This window comes from Nicotiana tabacum, chromosome 15, assembly GCF_000715075.1.
Source record: "Nicotiana tabacum cultivar K326 chromosome 15, ASM71507v2, whole genome shotgun sequence".
Taxonomy (NCBI): domain Eukaryota; kingdom Viridiplantae; phylum Streptophyta; class Magnoliopsida; order Solanales; family Solanaceae; genus Nicotiana; species Nicotiana tabacum.
Window position 1 is genome coordinate 4990415 of NC_134094.1, and position 9698 is coordinate 5000112.

The following is a 9698-nucleotide window of genomic DNA, read 5'->3' on the forward strand; positions in this document are numbered from 1 at the left end:
AGTGCATGAAAAACTTAATATGTGTCTAATGGATGTTGTCACAGCCTATTTGTATGGCTCATTAGACAATGAAATTTTTGTGAAAATTCCAGAAGGGTTTAAAGTGCCTGAAGCATATAAAGGTTTTCGAGAAACTTGTTCAATATAAGGATTGAAACAATCAGGGCGCATGTGGTATAATCGCCTGCGTAAGTACCTGTTGAAAGAAGGGTACAAAAATGATTCAATTTGTCCTTGTGTCTTTATAAAAAGTCTGGATCTGAATTTGTTATAATCGTCGTGTATGTTGATGATTTAAACATCATTGGAACTCCTGGGGAGCTTCCTAAAGCAGTATATTGTATAAAGAAAGAATTTGAAATGAAAGATCTTGGAACGAAAATTTTTTGTCTTGGTCTACAAATTGAGTATATGACAGATGGAATCTTTGTCGATCAATCAGCATACACTGAAAAGATTTTAAAGCGATTCTATATAGATAAAGCACATCCACTGAGTACCCCGATGCTTGTGAGATCAGTCGATATAAATAAAGATCTATTCCGGCCTCATGAAAATAATGAAGAGCATCTTGGTGTCGAAGTACCATATCTTAATATAATTAGGGCATTAATGTATCTTGCTAATAATTCCCGACCAAATATAGCTTTCTCAGTAAACTTGTTAGCAAGATTTAGTTCTTCCCCAACACAAAGACACTGGAATGGTATTAAGCATATATTCAGATACCTCCGAGGGACCACTGATATGGATTTATTTTATTCAAATGAATCCAAGTCATCATTGATTGGTTATGCAGATGCAGGATATTTGTCTGATCCACACAAAGGTCGCTCTCAGACAGGCTATTTATTTACAAATGGAGGTACAACCATATCATGGCGTTCAACGAAACAAACTATGGTTGCTACTTCTTCAAATCATGCAGAGATAATAGCCATTCACGAAGCAAGTCGAGAATGCATTTGGTTGAGATCGATAACTCAACATATTCAGGAAACATGTGGTATTTATTCGAAAGGGAATATTCCAACAATATTGTATGAAGATAATGATGCATGCATAACTCAACTGAAAGGAGGATACATCAAAGGAGATAGAATTAAATACATTTCACCAAAAAAAAAATTCCACTCATGATATTCAAAAGAATGGTGAAATAGATGTTCAACAAATTCGTTCAAGTGATAATTTGGCTGATATGTTTACTAAGGCATTACCAACCTCAACATTTGAAAAGATGATATGCAAGATTGGAATGCGTCGTCTTCGAGACATTAAGTGATGATTTCTTCAGGGGGAGTAACTAAGCAACTGCACTCTTTTTTCCTTAACCAAGGTTTTGTCCTAATGGTTTTCCTGGTAAGCTTTTTAACGAGGCAGCTAGTAATGCATAGTACATATAACTAGGTACTTTTTCTAGTAAATTACATGGACATCCAAGGGCTAGTATTGTGAAGAGTTTGAGAGAGTGGATGTCAATGTTCTTTCCCCATTATCTCCATAACTCACACTACTCTAATACTTATGGAGTTATGACTGTAACTCCATAACCTCCCCATGATCTTCCCCTCAAATACTTAATGACAAGTTCAATGACATATTTACAATAGTGATTCTTCACTTTTCATGCTTATATAAAGGCCTTGTAATAGATAGGAAAAGGCACAATTAAAGAAGAAAATCACTTCCTTCTCTATATCTCTATTTTTTGTTCATTTATATATTTATTATCCCTCAATCAATAAAGTTATAATATTTTTGTTATTTTATGTTGGCTAAGGAGTTGGAGTCTTTTTGTTGTATAAATTAAGCATCATAGCTTAATATTTAAGCTAAGATTTTACAGCTTCATTTTTTATTTTATATATGGTCCCATATTTAGTGGTCAATACTTTAATTCTAATCGTGTTGCCTTTTAATATATAGTAATTTAATTTAATTAAAAAGGAGGGAATAGAACTCTTGAATGGCTTGTCCATTATTTTCCACAAATCCTGTGATTAAAAGTGTAATCGCCAACCACCTATTAAATCATTGGCTCCCAAGTTTTTCTAATACTTTCAGTATGTTAGCTGAGAAATTAATGCCATTGACTCACAAAGACTTGTAATGATTCACTACACTATAAAATTCTACTTTGAACTCGAGTTCATCAATATAAACAAAATAAACAGCTGAAATCCTAAAGCCATAATGAAAATTCCAAGAGTATTTTCTTTACTTCAGTTTTTCACTTTCTTATATCTCTTCACATTTACTTTTGCTTCCACTGAGGAAGCAACTGCTCTCCTCAAATGGAAAGCCACTTTCCAAAACCAGAATAATACCTTGTTGGCTTCATGGAAACTAAGTTCTGATGCATGCAGGGGCTGGTATGGAGTTATATGCGTCAACGGTAGGGTAAACAAGTTGAATATTACAAATGTTGGTGTCATTGGCACGCTCTATGATTTTCCATTTTCGTCCCTCCCTTTTCTTGAATATGTTGATATTAGCATGAACCAGCTCTCTGGCACTATCCCACCTGAAATAGGCAAACTCACTAATCTTGTCTATCTTGACTTGTCGACTAATCAGATTTCAGGCACAATCCCGCCACAAATTGGCGCACTTGTCAATCTTGTTGAAGCTCGTCTTCAGAAAAACCAATTAACAGATCATATTCCTCTAGAAATAGGTAACTTGATCAATGCAAAAAATTTCTATGCTTTCTCCAATGAATTGTCTGGTCCTATTCCTGCTGAAATAGGAAAAATGAAGTCACTTGAGCATTTATTGTTATATAGAAACAATCTTTCTGGTCCAATCCCAAACAGTATAGGTGATTTAATTGAGCTCAAACTTTTGTACCTTTATGTTAACAAACTTTCTGGCTCCATTCCTAGTGAGTTGGGAAATCTGGAAAACCTCATGGATCTGGAATTATCGCGTAATCAACTTGCTGGTCCAATTCCTGCTTCATTTGGCAATTTGAGAAACTTGCAATTTCTGTTTCTTCATGTTAATAGACTTTCTGGCTCCATTCCTGCAGAAATAGGAAAGATGAAGTCACTTCAGCATTTAATCTTACAGGCTAACAATCTTTCTGGTCAAATTCCAAAAACTCTAGGTGACTTAACTGAGCTCAAAACTCTGTACCTTTATGTTAACAAACTTTCTGGCTCCATTCCTGCCGAAATAGGGAAACTTGACAATCTTATTGAAGCTGATCTTGATACAAACCAGTTAACAGGTCATATTCCTCTAGAAATAAGTAACATGATCAATGCAAAACTGTTCTATGCTTACTCAAATGAATTGTCTGGTCTCATTCCCAGTGAGTTGGGGAATCTGAAAAATCTCACTCGTCTGGATATATCCAGTAATCAACTTACTGGTTCAATTCCTGCTTCATTTGGCAATTTGAGAAACTTGCAAGTTCTGTCTCTCCATCACAACAAACTTTCCGGTTCTATTCCTAAAGAACTTGAATATTTGGATAACTTGGTTGTGCTGGCATTGGGTGTAAATCAGTTTTCAGGCCAACTGCCAGAGCATCTTTGCCAAGGTGGGAAGCTTGTGAGCTTCTCGGTAACTAGTAACAAGCTGAAAGGTCCAATACCACGAAGCTTGAGCAAGTGCTCGAGTTTCCAATGGGTTCGTTTTTCTAACAGTTTCACTGGGAATTTATCTGAAGCTTTTGGCATCTATCCAGAGCTTCAGTTCATCGATTTGAGTGACAATGATTTTCATGGTGAACTCAGCAGCAACTGAGGGAAATGCAAGAATCTGACTAATCTGCAGATAGCCAGAAATAACATAAGAGGTAGCATACCACCAGAGATTGGAAATCTCAAAGGGCTTCTAGGACTTGATCTTTCATCGAATCATTTAGCCTGGCAGATTCCTAAGGAATTTGGAAAATTGACCTCTTTAGTTAAATTATTTGTGAAGAACAACCACATTCATGGTAGTATTCCTACAGAGCTTGAGTCACTAACAAAGTTAGAGTCCCTTGATCTGTCAGACAATAGATTGAACGGGCCGATTCCAACATTTATAGGAGATTACATGAACATGTTTCTCTTGAACCTGAGCAACAACAAGTTCGGCCAGAAAATTCCAGAAGAGATAGGGAGGATAACTCATCTCATGTACTTGATTTGAGCCATAACCTTCTTGATGGAGAAATACCTGCTCAGTTAGCCAGTTTGCTAGACTTGGCCAACTTGAATCTTTCTCACAATGGCCTCTCTGGCCTCATTCCTGAAGAATTTGAAAGTTTAACTGCTTTGCAGGATGTTGTCTTGTCATACAATGAGTTAGAAGGTCCAATACCAAATAATAAAGCTTTTTTGACTGCCTTATTAGAAGGTAATAAAGGTCTTTGCGGCAATGTAACAGGATTCCAGCCTTGCGAAAGTCCATTTTCTGTGGGGAAGAAGCACTCAAGACGTAAACACATCCTCGTCACTGTACTTCCTGTTATGGGAGCACTAGTACTTCTCTGTGCTTTCATTGGTGTTCTCCTTATGTATTATAAAAGAAGGAAAGCTAAAGACGTTGAAAGACAGGATGATGGTTTGTTTTCGATATCCATGTTAGATGGAAAAGCATTGTACAAGGATATCTTAAACGCCACAGAGGAGTTTGATTCAACATTTTGCATCGGGCAAGGAGGACATGGAAGCGTTTACAAGGTAAACCTTCCATCATTAGGGAATATAGCTGTGAAGAGACTTCATTCTTCATTTGAGAATACACATCGCAAAAGCCTTCATGAATGAGGTAAGGGCATTGATAGGGACTAAGCATCGGAACATTGTGAAACTCTATGGCTTTTGTTCGAATGCAGAACACTCGTTCTTGGTTTACGAGTATGCAGAGAGGGGGAGTTTGTCTAGTATTTTGAGTAATGAAGTTGAGTCCAAGAATTTGGATTGGCTTAAAAGGGTGAATATCATCAAAGGTGTTGCTTTTGCTTTATCTTACCTGCACCAGGATTGCTCACCACCGATTGTTCATCGAGACATATCAAGCAGTAATGTTTTGCTTGATTCTGAGTATGAAGCTCGAGTTTCAGATTTTGGCATAGCTAAGCTTCTCATGCCAGACTCATCCAACTGCACTACGCTTGCAGGCACATATGGCTATGTTGCACCTGGTAAGGTCTAACTTTTTATCCTTTACAATTTCATGAAGTATAGCTGCACACTCTGTGCTGTTTTTATCTCATTTGCACGTTTGAATTGTTATACTGTTTTGGAAATTTTATTGTTTCAGAGCTTGCATATACAATGAAGGTTACACAAATGTGTGATGTCTATAGTTTTGGGGTATTAGCATTGGAGATAATCAAAGGAAAGCATCTTGGGGAATGCATTACTCTGCTAGCAAATTCATCAACTAGAGATCATGTGCAGCTTAGTGATTTACTGGATGAACGCCTTCCATGTCCTGAAGATAGAGTAAAAGAGGTTTTGGTTTTTATCATTAATCTAGCAAGCTCTTGTTTGATTGAAACTCCAAAATCAAGGCCAACAATGTACTTCATCTCTCATAGGTTATCATCAATGGATCTACGTCCACCTACTCATCAGATAAACCCCCATGTAAGGCGAGCTATATAATCCCCGATACGTAAGGCGTCTTTTAATGGAAATGAATAACCTTTGACACCAAGTGGTTGTGATGTAAGTAATTTGATGAGAAGGTCCATGACAAAATCTAGAAGATACTGTTTCGTTACTAGATTTTCTAGAAGCCTTGTAGTAACCTCGTAAGAAGAGTAAAGTTCTCTTTTGCTTAATCTACTTTGTAAATATGGTGCCCAGCTCTTCCTTAATGCTGATGAATATACTGTTACCATTCTCAAAAAAAAAAAAAGGTCCATGACAAAATTATTACTGGGATTAATATTTCTGTATTGTTAGGGTGCTTATAAAATATAATTCACTGCAAATTTGTAAAACGGCATTTAAGCCAGATACCAAACCAGCTTTATAAACAAAAAAACAACCACTGCCTGGTCACAAACATATATCAGAAATAAAATTATGAATACTCGAATCAGTGCAATTCAGAATCCAGAAGTATTCACATAAGGGATGAATTGTGCAACCATAGATAATCCAGAAGTATCTATTTTTCAGATAGGCCAATAAAAAATTAGAGAAATAAAACGTATCATCTGAGTTTATAGATAATTCACTAAATGAAGGAATACCTCTGACTTCAATGGGTGGAGTGTGCAACCAGGAATCATCCAAGAAAGTGCATGCAACATCAGCTTCAGTAGGCCATTCAGCGCCGACATCTATTTCGTCAAAATTGATTGGCTTAGTAAGTCAAATTATATATATCTTTATCCTCGGACGCCATTTTCGTCATGGCTTCTTGAAAACCATTCCTGATCCTTGAATCAATCTTAAAGTTTGGGTTGTAGAAAATGGAAGGATTAAGGAATGCTGCTGCTGCATGTAATGGGGATTGAAGAAGCATGCTCCATCTCCTGTCAATTATATCCCAAATCGGCGCATAGTTTTCATCAACATCCTTGTAGAATGCTTTGATGGACATCTTTGCTCTTTCCACTCTGTCATACATATATGCCATAGCAGGCATGTCTCCATCCATGATCCTTAACAGCTTAAGTAACAGTTCGGACACCGCGACAGCTTCACGTGCGGATCTCCAGAATCTTTCAAGGCACAAAAATGACTTTATGGCCTGGACATCGGGGTGCCTACTATTCATAGATGACAACCATTCGGCACGAGAAAACATGTGCTTTAAATTATCCTCTTGGATCGCAAGGGCCCTTAAGGAAAAGAAATGAGCCGCATTTTTTATAATTCTTGCTCGAACGAACTCCTCTCTGACTGAAAATTTTCTCATCATATTTAGAATCCAGTCATTACCGTATATGTATTTTAAGATTGTATTTGCCTCGTCAAGAACAATATTCACCCACTCATGTTTGCTAAAATCCTCCAACATTTTATTGATACAATGCGAAGCGCACGGAGACCAGAAAACCGAAGGGTACTTGTCTGAGAGAAGCCTTCCCGCATATATGTAACTAGCAGAACTATCGGTAATAACTTGGACAACATTATTCATGCCAATTTCCAGAACAACTGATTCAAGCAACCCAAATAAATAATGAGGATCATCTGCATGATCAGATACGTCAACGGACCTAAGGAACAATGTCCCTTTGGCACATGCCACAGAAAGTACCACAAGGGATTTAGCCTTTCCATCGGACCAGCAATCACACAAGATTGTACAGCCCGTTTCTTTCCATTCATCCTTTAATCTCTTGTAACTGTCGTTAATATCGACTTTGACTTTTTCCAAAAGATTACCGCCCAATGTTTCAGCACATGGACCCTACTTCGCACTCAAGAATCGCGTCCACCATTTCCTGATAGTACAAGGACTTTGCGGCTGTAAAAGGTATTGCATTGTGGTAGAAAAACGCAGCAATATTCTTATCAGCATTGTCCTGTTTTTGCTTTTGAGCATCATCAACTGCTGGCTGTGAACTCGGAGAATGGCGCGCAAACATAATAGAAGGACAAGGGCTACCGTTCTCTCCACTAAATCCACGAAGAGGATGGAGTCCACCACTAGCTGAAGAGCTTCTTTGCTGATCATTGGCAGCTTGATCCAGCTTTGGTTTCTTAGGATTTTTCTGTTTCTTCGGAGTGTTTAAAATGCTTCTAATGTGATCTCTCACCTCGTTCGGGACTTCAGCACATGGAACTATGTCTTTGTTTTTTATTTGAGCCAAATGAAACTTCATTCTGTAAACTCCTCCACTGAACTCCCGCCGGCAATAGTTACATCTTACCTTCTGTCTAGTTGCATCAACAAGGACACAATGTTCCCAACATGAATCTCTTCCTCTAACCATAACTTTAGACTAAGCAAGAGAGGTTTTTCCCCTGTACTAGTAGTAATAATATAAATGAGCTGTAAAATTAAAACTATCTACATCATATCAAAACTTGAACAAAATAAAAATATTGTCATTTTCATTGGATATGTAATATGTAGTCTGGTATGCAGGAATGAAATTACCACAATAGATCTATAAAGTATGGAATTGACAAGAACATGTGACATTGCAATAACCAATCCCATGCGTCCCATTTTATTTGATGTTGTTTAACGGAGTTTAAGAAAGAAAGAAAGAAAGAAAGAAAGAAAGAAAGAAAAAAATTTAAAACATGTGGTCTGAAACAAGCCATAAATATTCATGTGTCTATAAATCATGTCATTAAGAGAAAGTGTATCACATAAACAGGGACAAATGGAGTAATATTGTTGTTTTATATAGCTTTCTAGACTTCAATTTTATTTAAAGTACTTATATTTTAAAACTTTGATGTGATACTCTCTGTCAAACTAATTTTTCAACTGCTATTCTAATACTGTTCATCAACTTCAACTAATATAATAGACAAGTCAAACTAATATCTTAAACTCTATAAAGTCAAACACCGTCACATAAAATGCTAACATGAGCAATAATAAGCATTAACCACCGACAAAGTTCAAGGAAAAAGCCAGGTAATTAATCACAATATTTAGCTTAGCTCATTTTATCAGTTTGAAGCATTAAACTACAAAATTTCATAGCCGTATACACAACTGCGAAAAGATGAGCTAATTTTTAATATTATAGCATCTAGTTATAGAAGGATCTAGAATATTCTTCGGAGAGGAATATTTACCTGGTGATTATTGTGGTTGTTGACGGTGTTTGACGGTGGTTGGTGAAAAATCGGCGATGGCGATCCGAGGAAACGAGATGATCGCCCCAGCCGATGTTTTAGGGCGAGTTAACGAGATGATCGGTTCTTGCCTTCTCACGTGATGCTCACGTGCTTCAATATATTTGGGCTCCTCCCGAAGTCTTTGGCACTCGGGTCGGTACCCAGCCCATATTTTGATTGGGGATTTGGCATTCCATGGCAGAAAATGGCCTATCTTTTAGCATTTGGCACGCGTAATCTAAATTTAACATTTAATGATCTTCTCTCTCTTCTAATGGTCTAACCATCACCCTAAAAATAGGCTTTCATTTCCTTTTTGTTAAAATTCAAAAATCTTTCAAGATTTTCTCCCAAATCTCTACAATCGTTTTTCAAGGTTTTTAAATTATTTCTCACAAGCATTAAAAATATAAAAAATTATAAATATAGTTTGTATATCATAGTGTATATCCAAGTGTATAACAAAAAAGTAATTATAGTTTTTGTATATCATACTGTATAACATGTTAAATAATGTGTATACCAACATATACATCGCAACTTTATTTTTCTTCTTTGTGTATATCAAAATGTATATCAAAATTTTATTTTCCTTCGGTGTATATCTAAGGGTATAACACATAATGTTTTGGAGATATACATAGATACATATGCTAAAAATACATTGATATACAAAATGAGAATTTTCTAAAACAAAATTGATTCTCAAAACATGCGGGTGATAAATATTAGTAAAGGTATGCATGTTGGAAAAGTTCTGTTATTGAATTCCCTTCGTGCTGGCTGTAAAGAACAACGGAGGGAAGCATTGATGGTAGAATAAGAGTATTGTGTGGGTCTGGGGTGAGAGGAGGTTAAGTACTATAGAGAAGCAAATAAAGAGGGAGAGGGGGAGGGGTGTGGGGTAGCAAAGAAAGGGGGGAAGTAGAT

General features: G+C 36.7%; 1 long non-coding RNA gene and 1 pseudogene across 3 annotated transcripts; one reads left to right on the plus strand and one right to left on the minus strand.

The window, feature by feature from the left end:
* Positions 1 to 2109: 2109 nt before the first annotated feature.
* Positions 2110 to 9031, minus strand: LOC107817537 (uncharacterized). 3 transcript variants are annotated; one of them, XR_012699106.1, is made up of 5 exons: positions 8727 to 9031; positions 6209 to 7934; positions 3142 to 3172; positions 2854 to 3028; positions 2110 to 2743 (listed from the first exon to the last, which is right to left on the minus strand). It is a non-coding gene; the product is annotated as an uncharacterized LOC107817537 (long non-coding RNA). The 3 variants fall into 3 exon arrangements; XR_012699105.1 differs by having other exon boundaries at positions 3123 to 3172; XR_012699107.1 differs by lacking the exon at positions 3142 to 3172.
* LOC107817536 (uncharacterized) lies at positions 2197 to 5612 on the plus strand (annotated as a pseudogene).
* Positions 9032 to 9698: the final 667 nt, after the last annotated feature.